The sequence below is a fragment of the Lycium ferocissimum genome, chromosome 8 (genome assembly GCF_029784015.1).
Source record: "Lycium ferocissimum isolate CSIRO_LF1 chromosome 8, AGI_CSIRO_Lferr_CH_V1, whole genome shotgun sequence".
Taxonomy (NCBI): domain Eukaryota; kingdom Viridiplantae; phylum Streptophyta; class Magnoliopsida; order Solanales; family Solanaceae; genus Lycium; species Lycium ferocissimum.
In genome coordinates, this window is record NC_081349.1 from 69,287,179 (window position 1) to 69,307,723 (window position 20,545).

Consider the following 20,545-nt stretch of genomic DNA (forward strand, 5'->3'; position numbering starts at 1 on the left):
GCTTCAAGTAGTGCTTTGGCCTCAGATTCAGTGTTAGTAGCATTCTCCATTTCCTCAGCCCTTGCATGAATCAAATCACTATTACGATCTCTAATACAAAATGCAAATGAACTCCTACCAGGATTGCGCCTAGTAGCACCACGGTGTTGTTGTATTTCCATATACCTTTCCTTGTATTCCACATCACCTTAGTGGCTTGCAATTTTGGCACAAATTGTTCCTGGATCTGCAAAATCTCGAACTATCTGTGAGGAACAGTTTTAATCCCTGGTTGTCTCAATCTCACTAACTGCTGAATTATACTTGAGGCCTGATAAATTACTCGCATGGCCGTAACCTTGTCCCTATGCATATCCCCATTCCTCTTTTTCCAAAGCTCCCATACTATGATAGAAAGAAATGCATAGAAAATAGGCTTCATTCTTGGGATCACATCTACAGTCCACCATTGCATAATGACCTGATGCAAGTGCATGCCATTGATATTCAGACCTACTGAAGCACAAAAATGTGACCAGGTCCTCTAAGTAGTTTCACATCTCAAAAAGATATGAGGAACAGTTTCTTCCTTTGGAAAAGCATAACACAAGCAGTTAGAAGGCATGTGATATCCCCAGATTCTATCTACATCATCCAGTGGCACTTTGAAATGCCACACCCTCCACATCAAGAAAGAAATCTTGAAAGGCAACCCTTTCACCCAAATCTTCTTATAAACATCCTTTTTTCATTTGTTGTTTCTAATGTACTCCATGCAGACACACGATAGTGAACTCACCTCTAGTTTCAAGCATCCACTAAGGTTTATCCAATTCATCTCCTCTAGCAAGTGGTTGTACTTTATTCAAGATGAAATTTAACTCTTCAGTAAATTATTTCTCGATGGGCGAGTGCACATGCCACCTACCTTCAATAACCACATCACTCACATTGTTGATTTCTTCTATGCAATAAAAATCGCTAGTAGTAAGAAAATACAAAAAGCCTTAAACCAAATTCAGTTATTAAACCAAAACAATGAGGACCCCATTCTTAGTTGCCATCATATATGATGATCAATCAAATCCATTGCTTGAAGTATTTTCCTCCAAATATGAGAACCTTCTTTACATGGAACCAGAATAGGATTATTTTTCTTCGACATTTATTACTCATGAAAGAACTACAATAATGGTTTGGTTCTAAAATTTCACCAAAGCTTGGCAAACAATGCCATAGACATATCACCAAGTGACCTAAAACCGAGGCCACCTTCTTCTATAGGGAAACATACATTTTTCCACTTTGACCAATGTCACAAATTTTCACTAACATTGCTCAATAGAATCGAGCAAATATTTTGTGCAACATCTCAATAACAAAAGATGGTGGATCAACAACACAACAAATGCATTGGCATAGCCCGTAATACATGCTTAAGCAATATAACTCTTCCACCAAAGGACAATAACTTATCTTTCCACACTTACAAGCCTATTTCTACTTTTGTAATAAGTTCAAAAGAGAATGACATACGGCTTTTAGCATAGTAAAAATAGGGCATCCTAAGTATATCAAAGGAAATTTTTTCCTTGTTATACCAGTAACCCTCTCCACCTTTTGAAATACTTCCTCATCCACTCTATCATGTAAATATACAAAACTGTTGGCCTTGTTAATCAACTGCCCTGAAGCCTTTTCATATTCAGTCAACACATTCATGATCAACCCCAAGGAAATCTCACAAGATGAAGAAAATATAATAGTATCATCAGCATAAGAAAGGTGATTAATTTTTAGACTCCACTTTGGCAAGCCAAAACCAGTAAACCATAAATTATCATGTAATGCATTCAAACGCCTTGATAACACCTTTGCAGCCAGGATGAATAAAGTAGGTGACAATGGATCACCTTGCTTGACATCCCTAGTAGAATGAAACACGAGATTGTCCATTGATAAGAATGTAGAGTTATGACCAACAATTTCATAAATCGCCGATAAACCGCTCACAAAATCCCATTTTCCTCGAACTTTTAGTAAGAAATAGCCATGATGTAAATTATCATAGGCCTTTGTCATGTCCAATTTCATACAACATTAGGAACAATAGCATTGGCATTCTTTTTTTTATTTGTTCGAGTCTGATACGTAATTATTTCTTGAGTCAATAAGATATTCTCCACAATGCTTCTACCCCTCACAAATCCTACGTGATTCTGTGATATCAATTCAGGCAACAGATGTGCTATCCTCTCATGCACAACTCTAGAAAACACCTTATTCACAAAGTTGCTTAGACTGATAGGCCTCATGGCACTAAAGGTCTGAACATCTTTCTTTTTTGGCAGCAGTACCAGATTTGCATGAGTTATGTGTCTTGGAAGCTCAATTCCTCTAAAGAAGTCCCAAACCATGTTATTCAGATCATCACCAACAATATCTCAACAAGTTTGGAAAAATGCACTCGTGAATCCATGTGACCACACACACTTTGACTGTTTAAGCCAAAACCTGCCTGCTTTACCTCTTCTTTAGTAGGATCTGCCACAAGATCATCATTCTGCTCTCTTGTAATCATAACTGGTACATGTTTCAAGATGTCAAACTGTGTTGGAACTTCGGTTTCACCAAATTGAGCCTGATAAAATCTCACTGCTTCATCTGCCATCTCTTGCTCATCATCTATCCACTGTCCTGCACTATTTTGGATTCCTTTCAATTACAACATTTTCCTTCTACCATTCACATGAGCATGGAAGAACTTGGAATTCTTATCACTATCTTGAAACCAATCCATGTGAGCCTTTTATTTCTAGAATTCCTCCTGCAAATGCAAGAATCTAGTAAGGTCTGCCTGCACTTTCATTAGCTTTTCCCTATTTTCATATGTGGGATCAGCTTCAAAAAAATGCTTCATGAGCCTTTATCACTTCTTCCAGATTGGTTATCTGCTGGAAAATATCACCATAAGTCGCCTTACTGTGTTGACAAAGCTTTCTTCATTTTCCTCGGCTTTACATTAAAGGACACGAATGAGTTTGCCACCATATCTGTTTCCCAGTTTTCCTTCACCACATCTAGAATTATGTCATGTTTAGTCCAAAAGTTAAGAAATTTAAAGGATTTCTTGAACTGCTGAACTTGTTGTTTGCATTCTAACAACAAAGGAGCGTGATCTGAGCCTTGCTTGATCAAATGAGTGATTTCCAACCCTGGAAACAACTGCTAAAACTCAAAATTACCCAAGCACCTATCAAGACTCTTGAATACACAATCATCTGCCCCTATCCCATTCCACCATGTAAAAAAACTTCCCTTATACCCCAAATCAACGAGATTACAAGTTTGAATACAATGTCTAAAATCCTCAACTTCATTCAAAGATACTGGTAGAGCACCATATTTCTCATTTTCATCAATAGTGACATTAAAGTCACTACCCACAAGCCATGGAACAGACATATCAGAAGCCAAATTATACAGAGAATCCCACAACTCAATTCTGTTAATCCTATCACACTTAGCATAAACCATTGTGACAACAATATCCATATCAAGATCCCAGTTGAACAACTTCAAAGTAAGCTGCCGTACACTATCAATCAACACAGTAACATCATATTATTTATCCACAAAAGCCTTGATTTTGCCAGAGACATTGCAAATAGCAATCTCTAGTCCCAACCTTCTTCTGTAACTTTCCAACTTGTAAGCTTGTTCGAAAGGCTCATCAAACCTATAAGAAAGAATCTGTGCTTTGTATACATTGCCAAAAACCTTTTTAGTATTGGCTGATCTAATATTCCAAATTAGTGCATTTATCATCACTACAATTGGGATTTAGATGCCGTTCTCCTTGTATGCACCCCAAGAACTTGAGATGCAGTATTTTCCTTGTAAGGTTTTCTTCTTTTGCCAACAACTTTTTCCACCTGCTTAGGAGATAAATCCCCATCCTAAGCTGCATTAAGGAAATTTTGAGTAGTGGATTCTTCATCTAAATCATTTTTGTTTCCTTCACCATCTGCTACTACAACCTTTAAGTTTCCTGAATTTTTTGCATTTTGAACTACCACCTGGTTTTGATTTTTTGTGGTGATTTTGGGATCATGATGAACCACCTAGTTCGGTTTAACCCCAGTACTGCTTTTACTTCTCTGCATCTGATTTTTATCAGAATTTTCTTTTCCATCTGAAACTGGTTCCTGTTGAATATTCTGCTTCTGAACTCCTGTAGTGCCTTTATTCTTTTGCTGCTGTCATTTACCTCTTGATTTGTCTTGAACACCTGCACTGCTTTTAGGCTCATCTGGTACCAACTGTTGCTACTTGTTGATCTTAAACTTGGAGTGACTTGATCCTGATGATCAATAATCTTATCAACTTCCTAACTGCATTCTTGTGAAACTACAACTGTATCAACTTTGTTTTCCTTTGTTTCCCCATTTGCCAGGTTAGAAACATAAGCTAATTTCCTTGCACTGCTTCTAGTTTCATGTACTGGCTTAGCTGCATTCATCTCAGCTGCAATTATCAATTGTTTTGCATGACTGATTTCCTCTGATTCAGTAAGTATTTTTCACCTCATGACTTTCCTCCTCTGAATGAGCATCAACTGTTTCTTTATCAAACATGGCCTGAATTCGGATCCTATTGAATCAGATAATTGCTCTTGTTCCTCTTCCTTTCCATCAAGAATTTCTTCCTCTTCATCATCCTCCTCTACACTCCAAAGCTTCCTATCACCACCCTCACTATCACTATTATCAGTAGCCAAAGTGTTAGATGGGATATCAACACATGCCTCATTAGTGACTGTGCAACTGGTTTTTGACTAGAGGTTGCTACCCATTGGTTTTTGACAAGAGATTTATTCCTTGCAGGTGTAAAAACTGGTGTATTAATATTCAGAGGTTTTTCAACCCCTTGAACCACTGTAGTATCCAATACTACAGCTAACTGCATATTTACACCAGAGACATTTTCAGAAGTAGGAGCTGCTACATTCTTGATAGAACTTGCCACCACAACTAGAGCATTTTTTGACACAGCAATAGCTAGTTGCTTGGCTGCATCTAATCTTGGAAATTCAATCACCTCATCTTCCTGATCACCCTCAATGCAGCAAACTTATTAGCAATCTGCACATAAGCTTGTTGTATATCTGCATTATTTCCTCCATTATCAATTTGTTTAGCTGCTGGTAAGTTTACATGATTTTGTCCAGTACCCTTAGCATTCTTTTTTCCTCTATCAAAAGCAACCTATTTCCCTGTAGCATTAGAAGCCATCCCTTTAGCTGCAGGCAAATCCCTTTGGTGCTGAGTATTACCAACAACACTTTGTTGCCTCTTTCCTTTGTAGTTTGTCCACTTATATAAATCCTTGACATTGCCAACAACCTTGCCACTTGATTACACCTTAATGGTATGATTGTTGAACTTGTTAGAATTGGAATTATTCTTTTTACCTTTGTTATCCTGAACAACAATATCTTCCTTGTTAGACACAACAACTTGTTTCCCTTGATCAACATCATCACCTTCCTCCCCTTCTTTCTCTGGCATAAGTTCAGGATGAATTTTCCAACACCTATCCTCAGCATGTTCTTGCAAACAACACTCAGTATAATACTTTGGCAAATAGTCGTATTGGATTTTCACCCATTTTGTTCTTGTTTCTCCAGTAGCCTTATTAACTGGTTGTATTGCAACTCTTTTAGGGTGCTCTTTTAGTAAATCAACCTCCACTTTAACACGAGCACAACTAGGCCGTGTCTTATTTTTTGTAGCAAGATCAATTATCAATGGATTTCCCAAAGCAGAGGCCATAGAAAATAACTGAGATTTTCCAAAGTAATTAGGGGGCAAAGTAGGAAAAGAAATCTAAGCTATTGCTATACTTGTTTCTTCTTCAGGAGAAAACCACGGGTCCCACTTTAACGTACGCATTGGATAGAACCAGTTTGCTTCTTTAATCCAAAAGGCAGGTTTTGATAGAAGTGCATGGATTTCTACACAAAACATGCCTAATCAAAACATGCCTATTACACAAAAACCATTTCTACACTCACCTTTCAATTCACATTGGGTTGGTATGGACATAAGTAGTGCATGGATTTCTGGCCATCCATAACTAAATTTCCCAACAACAGCATACTTTAATTCTTCTTGAATTATCATTTGCTTAATCTCCTTTATGTCATATTGTACGATCGGTTCACCATGCAAATAATATACACATATCAACTGCTATAATATAGAAAGTGTTTATTTTTCTTCAAAAGAACCTTTTGATACCAAATACTTAAGTACCTACATAATAGATGCATAAAACTAAGACTAATTACATAAAAGCTTACACATATCTCTTTTGCTGCTTCATTAACATATGATCCATCTTCATTCCTATGAGTAGCAAGATAAAGTTGACCTCGTCCAGGATTTTGTCCGCTCTGAGCCATCTATAAATGGAAAAATCAAAGTCACAATAACTTAACTAACTAGGAACAGTTTGTAGTTTCATTAAAGTAAATCCAAAATGAAGCAACAACTTTCACCATTTCAACCCTTCTTCTAGAGTTGGGTTTGGAGCCATCGATGTGTGAAATGGTTTGTGTCTTCCGAATTTCAGCATTTTTTTTGCACATTTCCTTACAAAAAGATACTCAAAAGCTAAGATATACAAACAAATAGCCATATAATGCACATACCAATTGAAGCATTTAAATAAATACCCTTGTTTTTTCTTTAAGGCGGTAATTAACATAAGAAATCCATTGATCTCGTGGAATCCCATCTGGAACTTTATTAATTGCCTCAGCTTTTATCTGATCTCTGCTCTTAAGTGGGTCATCAATTGCATTAAAGAATTTTAGCCTTCTTGCGCCCCACTTCTTACACATCGAATGATATACATATCGCCTTGCATTTGGCTCGGTGGTCCTAAAACAAAATCGCGGCTTCAAGAATAAATGAAATGATTAGCTTATCTATTATATCCAAATATACAGTTCAATGACATAAATTTAAGGAAGGTAAGGAAAGAGCTGCCCAATATAAGCAAGCAGACATTTCGTTATAGAGAAATATTGAAATGGACTCTATGCTAGTTATAGAGATGATGCAGAAGAAGACATCTCATAACCTCAACCTAAGGTATATTATAGAGGATAATACTAAATTGATTAATACAACTGAGATTACCTTCTTCTAGTGCTATAGAGAGGCAAACAATTTGGCTGATTTCCTTGCTAATTATCTACCACAAACAGAACTGATCCTGTTCTCTATAATAGTTTTGCTCATATTCTCTATAATAAAGATGCCAACAAACCAGACTCTTTGATCGAAAGAGTCTGGCATAACAATATCTCTTTTAAATTCTCATTTCTATCTTGGAGATTGATGAAGACTAAATTGCCTTATAATGATGCGATTTGCAGGTTTAAAAATAGAAGATCTTAGGACTCTGTGCTGCAAATTACCACAACCTGAGACAATCAAGTATGTCTTCATATACAGTGAACCAGCCCAGTTCTTAAGGAAGGCTTTTAGCAACCCTTTTAGAATCAGATACTAGAGCAGGCCAATTAAAAGTTTTTTTACATGACTGATGGAAAACAACTAGCATCACTGTCATTTAGAGTGTGGTGATCCAAGTAGTTCCAATGGTGATATACTGGAATTTATGGACAAGGCTTTCCCTCAACATAAGATGAAGCATCAAATGGTGAAGCTATGTGACGTAGTTGAGAGACTTAGGCCACAAGTCATCACTAAAACATTGATATTACTAGGGAAGGCTAGGATTGGTGGTATTACTAGGGGCAATGATGATAACTTATTATTTGCATTTGTTGTCTCTAAGGATCACAATATTACAGAGGACATGGCTTCACAGATTGCAGTGCAATAGCTAAAAAACAGTAGTTACAACAAGTGCAATGTTGAAATGGACCCTATGCTAGTTATAGAGATGATACAGAAGAAGACATCTCATAACCTACCTAAGGTCTACTGTAGAGGATACTACTAAATTGATTGATACAACTGAGATTACCTTCTCCCACTATAGAGAGGCAAACAGTGTGGCAGATTTCCTTGCTAATTGTCTGCCACAAACAGAGCGGATCCTGTTCTTTATAAAAATTTTGCTCAAATGTCTTGAGGAGCTAAGGGTCCAATAACAGATTATGTTTCAAAAGAAAACTTAAAACCTACTTAAAGGGAACATGATTTCTAGATTTATCTTGAACTTTAAAAGCAATTCAGAAAGTTAATCTCAACTTATTAGCTAGTTTATCGTAGAGGTTAGTAATCCTAAATAAATCTTCGAAATAGACTCACACAGTATTCAATACATTTATTTTGATGACTCCAAACATCGACAAGATTCATTTTCAAGAACTCTCAAGTTAACTAGTGATTAGTTATGCTTAAATAGAAGAAAAGAGGAAATTAAACCTCATTATAGCCTATACCTTTATAAATTGATCAAAGCAATTGTTGAAGTATGCCACAGGTAAATCCGGCCATTTTTCAAAGTGAATTGGAAATATGGTGCTGTCTTTTGCTAAAATTCCACAAAAACCTGCAAGAATGCCTTGTCCTTCGCCAATAGGAGAATCTAAGTCGTCAAAATCAACCACAATACGTTCTCCATTAGATAAATTGAACACATCCGTTTTCTTCACTTTGAGTTTCTTGATAGCTCCTTGTGAATCTGAAAAGATAAAAACCCGAAACTCATAAATCACAATCAAATAACACCTCAATAGAATATGTTGATACAATTTAAATAACACATCTCTAACTTAAGTCAAAAATAAAGTCATCAAGCCTATACAAATTCATAAAAGTCGTCTTCCAGAATCTTAATGCTCTAAATTTACTGTAAACTAATTGTAGAAATTAGAGCAGTGCACAAAATCACAACTAAAAATGTGCTTCATGGGCATACAAAAACAGCAAAAGCAGACACTAGATTCAAAGATGTTCATGTTTTATTCACAAACAGACAGTTTCATATTTTCGTGGATGGTTACGTTCATGTAAAAATCTCAAGATCATGTAGCCATAACAATAGAGCCCTGCAACTGTGTTATATTCACAAGAAGTCATTGTGTTTATTTATCACAACATAAATAGGTGCGATGAAAATTCATGATATATTGCAGACGAAAAATAGTCCTGCGACTCCAGCAGGAAAAAGAATTTGCTAGCCCCCTCCAGCAGTGAGAAGAAGAAAGAAGAAAGAATAAGAATAAGAAGAAGGAGGAGGAAGAAGAAAGAAGAAGTAAGAAGCAGAAATTACCTATTGCATCTACCGTCCAATGCGTCATAGACTCACGTCCACTAGACTTTTTAGGTGGTTTTGACTGTGACGCAGTTTGAATTGATGGAATAGGTTGCGTTGTGGTCTGAACTGATAGAGTCGGCTGCCTTCATCAGTTTCATCATCAACATAATAGACCATATTTGCTTGAGATGCTTCAATATAAGGATCATGATCCTCACGATCACCAGTGTGAATCAATCTAGAAAAATTGACACAGTTAAAATTCCAAGCATCTCTTTTGAACCCTCTATCCCGAGTAGTGCCAGCCCATTGACATTTGAAGAGAACAACCCTGAATCGACCATAACAATTAAGTTCAATAATATCTTCAACCTTCCCATAATATGGCACATAAGAGCAGCACGCATTCTAAACATTTCATTCTTTGATGAATCAAAAGTTTCCAGACCTTCACACCATAACTCATTCAACTCCTTAATAAGGGGTTGTAGGTATACATCTATATTATTTCCCGCCGTACGTGGACCTGGAATGATCATTGATAGGATCAAATTTGGTTGCTTCGTACACAACCAAGGTGGAAGGTTATATGGAATCAAAATCACTGGCCAAATGCTATAAGTAGTACTCATCATCCCAAAAGGATTGAAACCATCACTAGCTAGGCCTAAACGAACATTTCGGGGATCAAAAGCAAATTCAAGAAAAGTAGTATCAAACCTCTTCCAAGCTTCACCATCTCTAGGATGCCTCATGATTGCATCTCTATTACTATTCTTTGCATGCCATCGCATATGCTCTGCAATCTTCGAGCACATGAACAACCTTTGCAATCTTGGTTTTACCGGAAAGTAACGTAATATTTTTCCAGGCATTTCTTTTGCTTCTTCTTTTTAGCAGGCAAGTGATTATTGTTGCTCTTCTTGTTAGGTTTCCATCTAGAAACGTGACAATGCTTACATGTTTCCTCATCAGCATCATCTCCCCAGTACAACATGCAGTCATTTGGACAAGCATCTATCTTGATATAATCAAGAGAAAGCTTTTTGATGGTTTTCTTGGCCTCATAGAAAGAATTAGGGATCCTTGACCCAAATGCATCCCTAAGTAGATCTAGAATCATAGTCATTCCCTTGTCACTTAGCCCAGATGAACACTTTATGTGATACTGTCACGACCCGACTAAGGGCCGTGACGGGTACCCGGGGCTAACCACCGAGCACCGCTCGTACTAACCCTTTCTTAACTCAATTAACAAACGTTCGTTTTTATCCGAATACCTGGGGCCGAGGATCTGCTTTTCGTTAGAGATATAACGTCGTAATACAAAAACTTGTTTCAAAATACTTATAACATACACGCTCGTACACATCATGGAACTACAACCCACATCTAGTACCTACGAGCCTCTACCGAATGACATATACAAAATACACAAAACGGATCAACTAAGTAGCACCTCCGGGAAGACGGAGTGCTCTTCGCACCGGCCGACGGCTTCTACCGAGCTGGACCGCCTCCCTGACTACCTGTGGGCATGAACACAGCGTCCAAAGAAAAGGACGTCAGTACGAATAATGTACCGAGTATGTAAGGCATACATCAATAAAATAAGATGTGATAAGAGAATGACATAACACAATGAATAACTAATACTGCTTGCCTCTTGAGGCGGATTCATGCATGCATACTCATAAGCATTATATCATATGTTGCTACGGAACGTGTAGCCCGATCCATCCGTCATCATATACATAGTCATCATATACATAGTAATCATATACATAAAAATATGCCGTGGAACGTACGGCCCGATCCATCACCCATCTAGCCCGCGTCCGGTATCCCGCGTCCGGATATGAAAATATAACATGATATGCTAGCCGATCGTAGCTATGCGTCTATAGCGCCTCTCCTTTCCCCACTTCCCCCGAAAACATTTTTATATCATATACATATATAATATACATAGCATGCATAGCCCGAGGAAAAGTTACAAATTTATCTGAGTGACGTAAGGTCGGTAACCTCCGATCATCTTATGGAACAATCATGATCATTATATCTCACCTTGAAGAAGCAATCATTATAAGATGAGACCACAAATAAGAAATATCATTGGGGAACATAGAATAAAATCGTGAGGCTCGTTTTGTCATGGAATTCATAACCGGCACTTTTGAACATAAATCGTTCATAAAAACCCTAAGCCTATGGCTTGGGACCTTTAGCTACAATCTTCATCATTTCTAGAATCATCATGGAAACATCCTTAAATTCAACGTTGGCATTTTCTTCATAAAACATGCTTATCATCATACACGCAAAAGGCTCAAGATCAACCAGATCTATCGTGCGACGTAAGGTCGTGAACCCCGATCTCATTATGGACAATTACAATCAATCACACACCGTAAGCGGACTAGTGTATGAGGCGAGCGTAAGCAAGGAACATCATCATAAACTTATAATGCATCATTTATCTCGTTTAGCTCTATATAATCTTAAACTCTTGACCTTGTAATATGGGATTTCATGGAAAAGGAAAGATGTCATTTCACAAGACCCGCAAGATTCATGCCATAGGAAAGAGGTTTAGCCTCACATACCTTTGTCGCTAGATAGGCTATAGCTCACTTGCTCTTCTTCAATATCGCGCCATTACCTTCATGAGAGTTCATGCCATCGTTAGTTAAGAACTTATAAGAACGGATTTCTATTTCTAAGGAAAATTGACAAAGCATTTCCTTTGTTTCTACTACGTTTCCCTATATTCTATTTCGCCCCAAACATTCACAATAATAATCACAATCTAGGAACCAACAATCTTCGTTTATACACATAGCAAAATCCACCAATTTTGTTATATCCCGTATTTTCTGGATAATATGAGCAAATTATGTTAAGTTATGGAAATACCATTTAGACTAGAAGTCGGAATTTTCTTTAATCATGACCTTATTCTAATTAGGGGTATATGACTTTCTTGGCTTGGAAATTATTAAGTAAACATTTGGGGCCAAAAATGAAATAAGAAAAATTTGAAAATCATGGAAATTTGGGGCCAAAGTGGCCGGCCACCATAGTTGTGGGCCAAGCCACATGGATATATTTTATGGGGTAATTTTAAAAAGATGACTTATCATCTTTCTCTTCAATTGTTCTAGAGAAATCAAGAGATTAAAGAGAAGAGAAAGAAGAAGAAGCTCTCGGGTTTGAGGGAGAAAATCAAGACCAAGAAACTTGCATGAAAAAAATTGGCTCTTGTGGTAAAACAACTAACTCAAGGGTGCTTATCAACGTGGAAGCGTCGTTGGAATCATTGGATCATCCGTTTTCATTCTTGGAAGCCTTAGTCCGGTAGAAGTGAAGGAGTAAAGGTAAGAATTACTCCTTTTTCTTGTGTTATGAATGGTATAGACTTGTCGTATTATGTAAATATGAATGAAATTTATGGAAATCTATGTGTTGGAATCAAGTCGTGAATGTGGTGGATGCATGGCTTGTAGCCGTGCATGTGTAGTAGTGTGTAGAATTGATGAATTGAATTATATGTAGCATGCTTTCTTGTCGTTGTGGTGTGTTAGAATGAAAGGAATCACTTATGTGTGTGGATGTGGAGACAGCCGGATGTAGGCCATGAAAGGTAATAAATATGAATTAAGGTTACTTAATGTGCTAGTTGTCGTCATTGTAAATTCTATGTCGATAATGAGCGTTTGGTGGATTTAGTTAGTGTCGCCATGATTGCGGGCTGTTTTGGAATTCATGGTACTTGCAATGTAAATTTTGTAATTAAGAAGATGACATTATTAATGCATGGAATTGGTAATATAATTTATAGAATTTGAAAGCAAGAAATGGAAGTAGTGTTCTCGGTTGGGAATGGAATTCGGGTAACTTGGGCCATTGTTTAGATTATTTGAAAAAGTGTATGCATTGCTTAGAGTGTTATGGCATATGGTTTGAATGAGTTTGGACTATTATTGTTGTGGTTTGGTTTCTTGTTGGTTTGTTGTTGAAACTAGCCGAGTTGGAATCTCGGAGCTGGTGCATTTACAGGGGAAATGCTGTCGAAATTTCTATAGAATCTAATATTTGTTTGGAATTGAATGTCTAAAGGTGTATGGCTAATGTTAGTGTGCTTTGCGTTATGTAGATTTTGGAATTGCCGAGGGTTGAGGCTAGGCTTGTCTTGCGATTGATCGAGGTATGTAAGGCACGCTTTCCTTTAGTTGGCATGTCCTAGAACTAGTAGGCTATGCCCCGCGTCTCGGGGTTATCCCGTTCTTAAATCCAAGCTTAGATACGCACTTGCTTGACCCTAAAGGTCGATTCCTTGTTGTGTTCAATATGATGTTCTTAAGCTTTCAAATGAATGACTTTTCAAAGACTTATGAAATTTTGACTAGAAAGAGGTCCCGAACTTCAAACGTCCGTAACTTCTGCATACGACCTCGAAACACCCCAAAACATAATATATAAGTTCATAAGGTATAACTCTTCCCCACCCTCGTAGGGTCGGATGGGGGTCGGCACCCGTCCGTGGGGCCCGCGGCCTTTTTATGCCACCTTTATGGATTTTTCATAAAATTTAATATTTTCTTTATTATGATTTTCTCATATGGATTTCTTATTTACTTAAAGAGTACTGTTTATGATTGTGATGCATATGATCACTCACGACTCGCTCGTGCTTATGGTTATTGCTTCGTTCATCCCGGCCGGTTATGATTCGTGCGCATTATGATAAGTGTGACCTTCACCGAGCTCCTGAGAGCCGGTTCCGTTTATATTGGTGAGTGGCCGTGTACGGTGTTATGGTTGGCTATGATGTGTTACGGGGATATGTCGGTTACGGAGATATGAAACTTTCCGTGTGATGTCAGTGCAGGGCGCCATCGAAGCGGCGACCATCTCAAGATTCGCGCATGACTTATATTTTGATTACATATTTGACATTTTACATATCATGTCTACCTTCTCGTATTCTCGTTATTGTGATTCCTTTCGCTTTACATACTCACATATTCTACCGTTCTGGGCCGCGTTCATGCCCGCAGGTACAGACGCTCAGCTTGGTGATCCACCCGCCTAGGACACCTATTCAAATTTTTTTCTCGGGGATCGCTCCTTCTTCCGTGAGCTCATATATTTTGGTATATATTTTATTCGATGTATATGTACACTATTATCTGTGGGTACGACGGGGCCCCGTCCCGTCATATGTTTTCGTTATTCTCGTTTGAGTGTCCGTGGATATGTACGCTATGTCCGTATAAAGATATGTGTACGTGATATATACACATAGTCGCTGCCCGTATATGTATATATATATGTTGGCCGTGGTGGCCTTTGTTGGTATTTTTTCCAAGGTGTTAATTTTGGCTAGTAAGAAAAAATCCGAATTTTATTAAATATTTGAGTTACTATTTTCGTACGTATGGGTGCCGTAGCTCGGGCGTTAGTTACTACGGTTATCGTGACAAATTTCCTCCAATTTTTCCACCCTTAGTGGTTTTAACTTATCATCACATCTTCTCATATATCACACTTATTACATGGTCTAAATGTTATTTATAAATTATTCATGACCACAGCATACCAACATTCATTCACATGATTCGCATTTCATAATTTCACTTCAATTTTCCATAATTATGACTAAAAGTCCATCGTCGTATCCTCTCACATCCAATGCTTATTTCATACTCTAGATATCATTTATAACGCATTTATAATCTCTACATATCCATTTTCGTGATTCATTTCAACTACCAATTCAAGATGGCATTATTCTTCCATATCTAACCCATTTCATGTATTCTTTTGTAATCCAAGTGTTTCAACTTTATAATACTCTTAACATTATGAAAATACTATAAAACATACCTTGGATGATGGAGGAACAAGCCTTAGATGATAGTACACCCTTTGCACAAAACCCTAGTTTCGCCTCCCTTGGATTCTCTTGATTTAGATGATTTCCATGAGATTTCCTTCACTTGATTCACTTGATTTCTTGTTGTTGATATTTGATTTCTATGGTTTTCTTGGGGGTGAGATACTTGGAAGGTTCTAGAGGTGTGGAGAGGGTGGAAGTCGTGTATGGAAATGAATAAAATGAAGTGGGCATCACTTATATAAACTTAGAACATTTCACAACCGGGACTTCCATGGATCGTGCTCCACGGTCCGTGGAACCCGGTGTTGGTCGTGGAACTGGTCGTGGTTCACGACCAGCCCGACCCTCTTCGCTTGCCCATTCCACGAACCATTCCACGGTCCGTGGAATATTATATGGGCCGTGGAAGTGGTCGTGGAAATCATGCGTTTCGTCCAAGTTGTTCTCGTCGTTTCGTTTGATCTCCAATCCTTATGGAACCTTCTTAACACTTGTTTCTCACTTCATTATCAACCTAGGGATCACTATAACTCTCTCCTTCATAACATCCTTAGGGTATCACTAACCCGATACTCGTAGTTTTCGTCCAACGCGCTAACTTGTAACATCGATTCCTTAACAACTTTCTCACTTTACTCGGATGTCTTTGGAAATCTTAACTAGGACTATCAATTTCTCTTCCTTGCTTATCTAACCCTCGTATTCATCACGCCCTTCGTGAGTCTACTCACTTGTACGCCAAGGGAAATTTTCCAAGGTGTAACATTCTTCCCCCCTTTTGGAACATTCGTCCTCGAATGTTAAGTCGTCGGGGATTCTAGAAAAATTTCGCCAGAGTCTCCCCTGTAATATGGCACTATCACCCTGTCACAACAACCCATAATAAATATGCCTCACAGGGCCACAACACAATAGCATTATAACTTGGCCACACACGACCAAAAGAGCAAAAGTAAGCATACATACCTTAAGATCTAGCCGTATCATCATGAACTTCTCACGGAGACTTGACTAAGTGCGGGTATTTAGCCTTCATATTCTCTTCTTCTTCAAATGTGTTTCTTCCCCGGTTATTGTTTTACTACCAACCTTGACTCAACTATTCCCTTATTTCAAAGTCTTTGCACTTGCCCATCTAATGTGGTAATGGGTACCCTTTTTATAAATTCTTTTCTCCGTCGTTCGGGCACCATTTATTGACATGATTCTATTAGGGTTTCTAACATATTTCGGAAGTATCGAGCTATGGAGGGTAGGTCTAGTTCATGATCTACTTTGCCCCTTGCATACAATCCTGTAAGACCTACTATACCGGGGACTACGCTTCCTCTTTATCCCGTGACCTTATCGCTTTCGCCATTTACCATATCCTAGGTTTTGTTGGAGTAAATTGTATAGCATATACCGATGTCGTATTTTAAGCAATTGTCATCCGCCCTTAACAATGGTCCCCGCTCAACGTTCTAACTTAGTTTATCATACGCCTTCCCTCGCCGGAGTATTATGACCCCATTGCCCCTATCTTACCTCTTACTCCTCATCTAGGTACTTACTTGACTTCGTTGGCGACGTGTAAATATCTACAAGTTGCATAATCTTTACGCGATTCGCATTCATCATCATGCTCATTCGCATGTCGTGTCATGGTCATGTTCATGTAGATGTCAATACCTTCGCAATGACTTTTCCGCTAATGTCCTTGCCAAGAATGAGGTAATCCCACGATAAAATCCCCGTTAATCTCATAATTCACTCGTGTCTCGTGCCTACGTGCCCTCTTCGTACTACCATCACCCGCTATATTTACAATATTCTTCATGCTATCTCTTTGTTTGGACTAAAAGAGTATTAGGTCTCGGGAGCAACTAAATCAATCACAAGCTAGATAAGAGTTTCCTTATACTCGAAGAGCAAACAAGAGAGCTCCCACCAAGCGAATAATACTGATCCTACTCTCCCCCAACCATGTCATGCAAATCTGGGTTTCGCAAAGTTTTCTCCTGTTTCTTGCACTAAGCGCCATTTGGAGCCTTAAGGGACACCACTCCTCGGTGGCTGGTCTTATACTTCACCAAAAATTCATCTGGGATTCGTAGTGAGAGAAATGAGGGGATAATATAATCTCGAGGTATCGTGAATCCACCTCCACCGTCATCGAGATTCGCCGTCTTTGCCAACTCACGGTTCCCCCCCTTCTTCGCCTTCTTCTTGCTTTTGGATGTGACCTTACCTCTACCGCCTTAAGCCCATACACCCCCGTAGGGTTCATCGTTTCAACCTTTATTCTAGTGTCCTTTCTATTCACTTCCCCCTTTTTAAGGGTTTCACTTATACCCTTAGATCTTGAATTCACGTACTCGACTACACTACGCCTTACTCACACCACTCCCTACCATCTATGGCTATAACCATGCATACATGAGATCTTAACGTATCCACCTTACGGTCTTACAACCAAGGAATGCACCCGATATAACAATCCGAGTAAAGCGTATATTACTTAGCTCAGTAGCATATGTCCGAATCTAAATTTTGCTCCAATTAGTAACTTCCCGCCCCGCAGGACGCTTACTTTTGTAGTAGGTCTAGTTACTCATGCCCCCTTCTCTTTTACTCTTGTTTACGCTTGGCACCGATTTCATAACCGCATCGTACCACTATCGTCCTTGATTATAACTTCACTCCATCGCTTCATCGTCGTACGTAAATCCATAACTCATGATCATCTTTTCCTCTTCAACTCTTTACTCCATTTACTTCCCTCCTTCTAACTCGGTATAGGACATTCGTGAGAAACATATTCTCCCTTAACCACCATGCCACTATTCTTTAGACACTCGTAGTTCATACATTTCCTCCTTGCTATATTCTCGCTCTTGCTCCTTCCTGCGCGGCTTATATTATTTCCTCCCACTTTGTAATCGATCCTTGACTCTTTGTATGAGAAACCATAATCTTAACTTGACATCGTTTTTTCTCCTTAAGGTATACCACCTGTATTAACCCGTCCCTTGCTTCCTAAAACTGGTTTCGTTCCTCCTGATCATTCCGTATCACTCCTATCATGTTGATCCTCCTCCTACTAATTGCACGGGCTTCGTCGTTGCTTGTCTCTACGGTCGTATTGGTCCTTTACGCCTAACTAACGATCTCATTCATCCTCTTAATCACACCAATCACGGTCACCACTACTTTGCTATATCACTTTCCTCCGATTCCTTCTTAGGTGGACCGGCTATTATCACGGTCGTTGAGGAATCTCTCCGCTAAACTTCTCTAACAAGGTTCTCCAATCTTTCTCATCTACTGCTCCCTAGTTCGCTTACTGGTTTCATCCTCGTATTCGTGTATAGGGCTTGGCACACCCTTAGGCATCTCCTTGCTATCCTTAACATCACAATTCTTGTCACGTGTTCATTATACCCAGATCAGAATTTTACTCCATGGGGTGACACTTCTGGATCTCGTTCGCAAGCCTTCTTATAATATAGGACAGCCTCATGAAACAGGAATACTCGGTCTACTATCCTTTTTTTCAGGCACATTACATTTACTATATGGATTATTAACACATGCATTTACATCAATCATACTAGGGTGCTAACGATATACCTGGAGCCATATCCGGGGGGGACTCATAATCCCGTCGTTCGGTGAGTGCATGGATATGATGCTGGGATCCACTAGGGCTAGGCGTCCTTCGGTCTCTAGCACTACTTACTAGCATCTGTGACCTTGGTCGTGAGGGCGTGTCGGTGATGAAGAGTCGCTACCACTTCGTAATCCGAACTTTACCTTTACCACGTAGCGAAGGGCAATGGCGCTTATACATGGCTCCGGCCGAGCACAGGCATAACAAACATCTGAGCCCCGGCGACACGGTCCCCCATGCAACCTGCGACACTGAGTACATCGCGGTACTGATGATCTCTTCTGACTAGAACCACTCTGCATCTGAGAACTGGAAGCTTTGAGATCTCGGGGTGACCTTGAGTATGTAGGTCCACCAAATCTGGGTCTAGGAAACTGCGGAGGAACACCTCTAAATCCATGATCCGACCGTAAAGGATTAACTCCCTCTCTCCAGCCCCTGTTATCATGACCCTCATCTTGCCGCTGAGCCTGAGCGGCTACCAACTGAGTCAATAAGAGAATAGCATGTCTCATCTCTTGAACTGAAGCATCTGGCGAAGGAACGGGAGGTGCTGGGGCTAAGACTGAGACTCCCCCCTGATTCTCAAACATGGACGGGGTATGGGAACATCGAGGTGGGGGGTCTTATCCCGGAGTTCACCTTCCTCTATACCCGTAGATGGCCCTCGATCAAGCCTTTCGTCAACCACCCCTTTGCCCTTCGGGGCGCCGTAGATCTTCTTTCATCGGCTTTGCCGAAATTATAACGCACCATTAGGAAGGGATTAATCTTATAACACGCCTCTATCGCACGATCTATTAAGAAGAAGGATGGTCGTATTTCCTAAATTCCTCGGTAGCCTCCCTCGTTTATGGATGTGGTGCACAACACACCGATAAACAAGACTCTATATAGACACGGCTCGTAGACACTTCCTAGGACGACCTGCTCTGATACCACTTCTGTCACGACCCGACTAGGGGCCGTGACGGGTACCCGGGGCTAACCACCGAGCACCGCTCGTACTAACCCTTTCTTAACTCAATTAACAAACGTTCGTCTTTATCCGAATACCTTAAATAGAGGATCTGCTTTTCGTTAGAGATATAATGCTGTAATACAAAAACTTGTTTCAAAATACTTATAACATACACGCTGTACACATCATGGAACTACAACCCACATCTAGTACCTACGAGCCTCTACTGAATGACATATACAAAATACACAAAACGGATCAACTAAGTAGCACCTCCGGAAGATGGAGTGCTCTTCACACCGGGCCGATGGCTTCTACCGAGCCGGACCGCCTCCCCGACTACCCGTGGGCATGAAACACGTGTCCAAAGAAAAGGACGTCGCACGAATAATGTACCGAGTATGTAAGGCATACATCAATAAAATAAGATGTGATAAGAGAATGACATAACACAATGAATAACTAATACCGCTTGCCTCGAGGCGGATTCATGCATGCATACTCATAAGCATTATATCATATGTTGCTACGGAACGTGTAGCCCGATCCATCCGTCATCATATACATAGTCATCATATACATAGTAATCATATACATAAAAATATGCCGTGGAACGTACGGCCCGATCCATCACCCATCTAGCCCGCGTCCGGTATCCCGCGTCCGGGATATGAAAATATAACATGATATGCTAGCCGATCGTAGCTATGCGTCTATAGCGCCTCTCCTTTCCCCACTTCCCCGA

The 20,545-nt window shown here is 39.4% G+C and overlaps 1 long non-coding RNA gene across 1 annotated transcript; it reads right to left on the reverse strand.

Annotated features, from left to right (window-relative positions):
• Positions 1-6,346: 6,346 nt before the first annotated feature.
• On the reverse strand, positions 6,347-10,198 carry LOC132068849 (uncharacterized). Its single transcript, XR_009417539.1, has 3 exons — positions 9,298-10,198; positions 6,719-8,706; positions 6,347-6,634 (listed from the first exon to the last, which is right to left on the reverse strand). It is a non-coding gene; the product is annotated as an uncharacterized LOC132068849 (long non-coding RNA).
• Between the last annotated feature and the right edge of the window lie 10,347 nt (positions 10,199-20,545).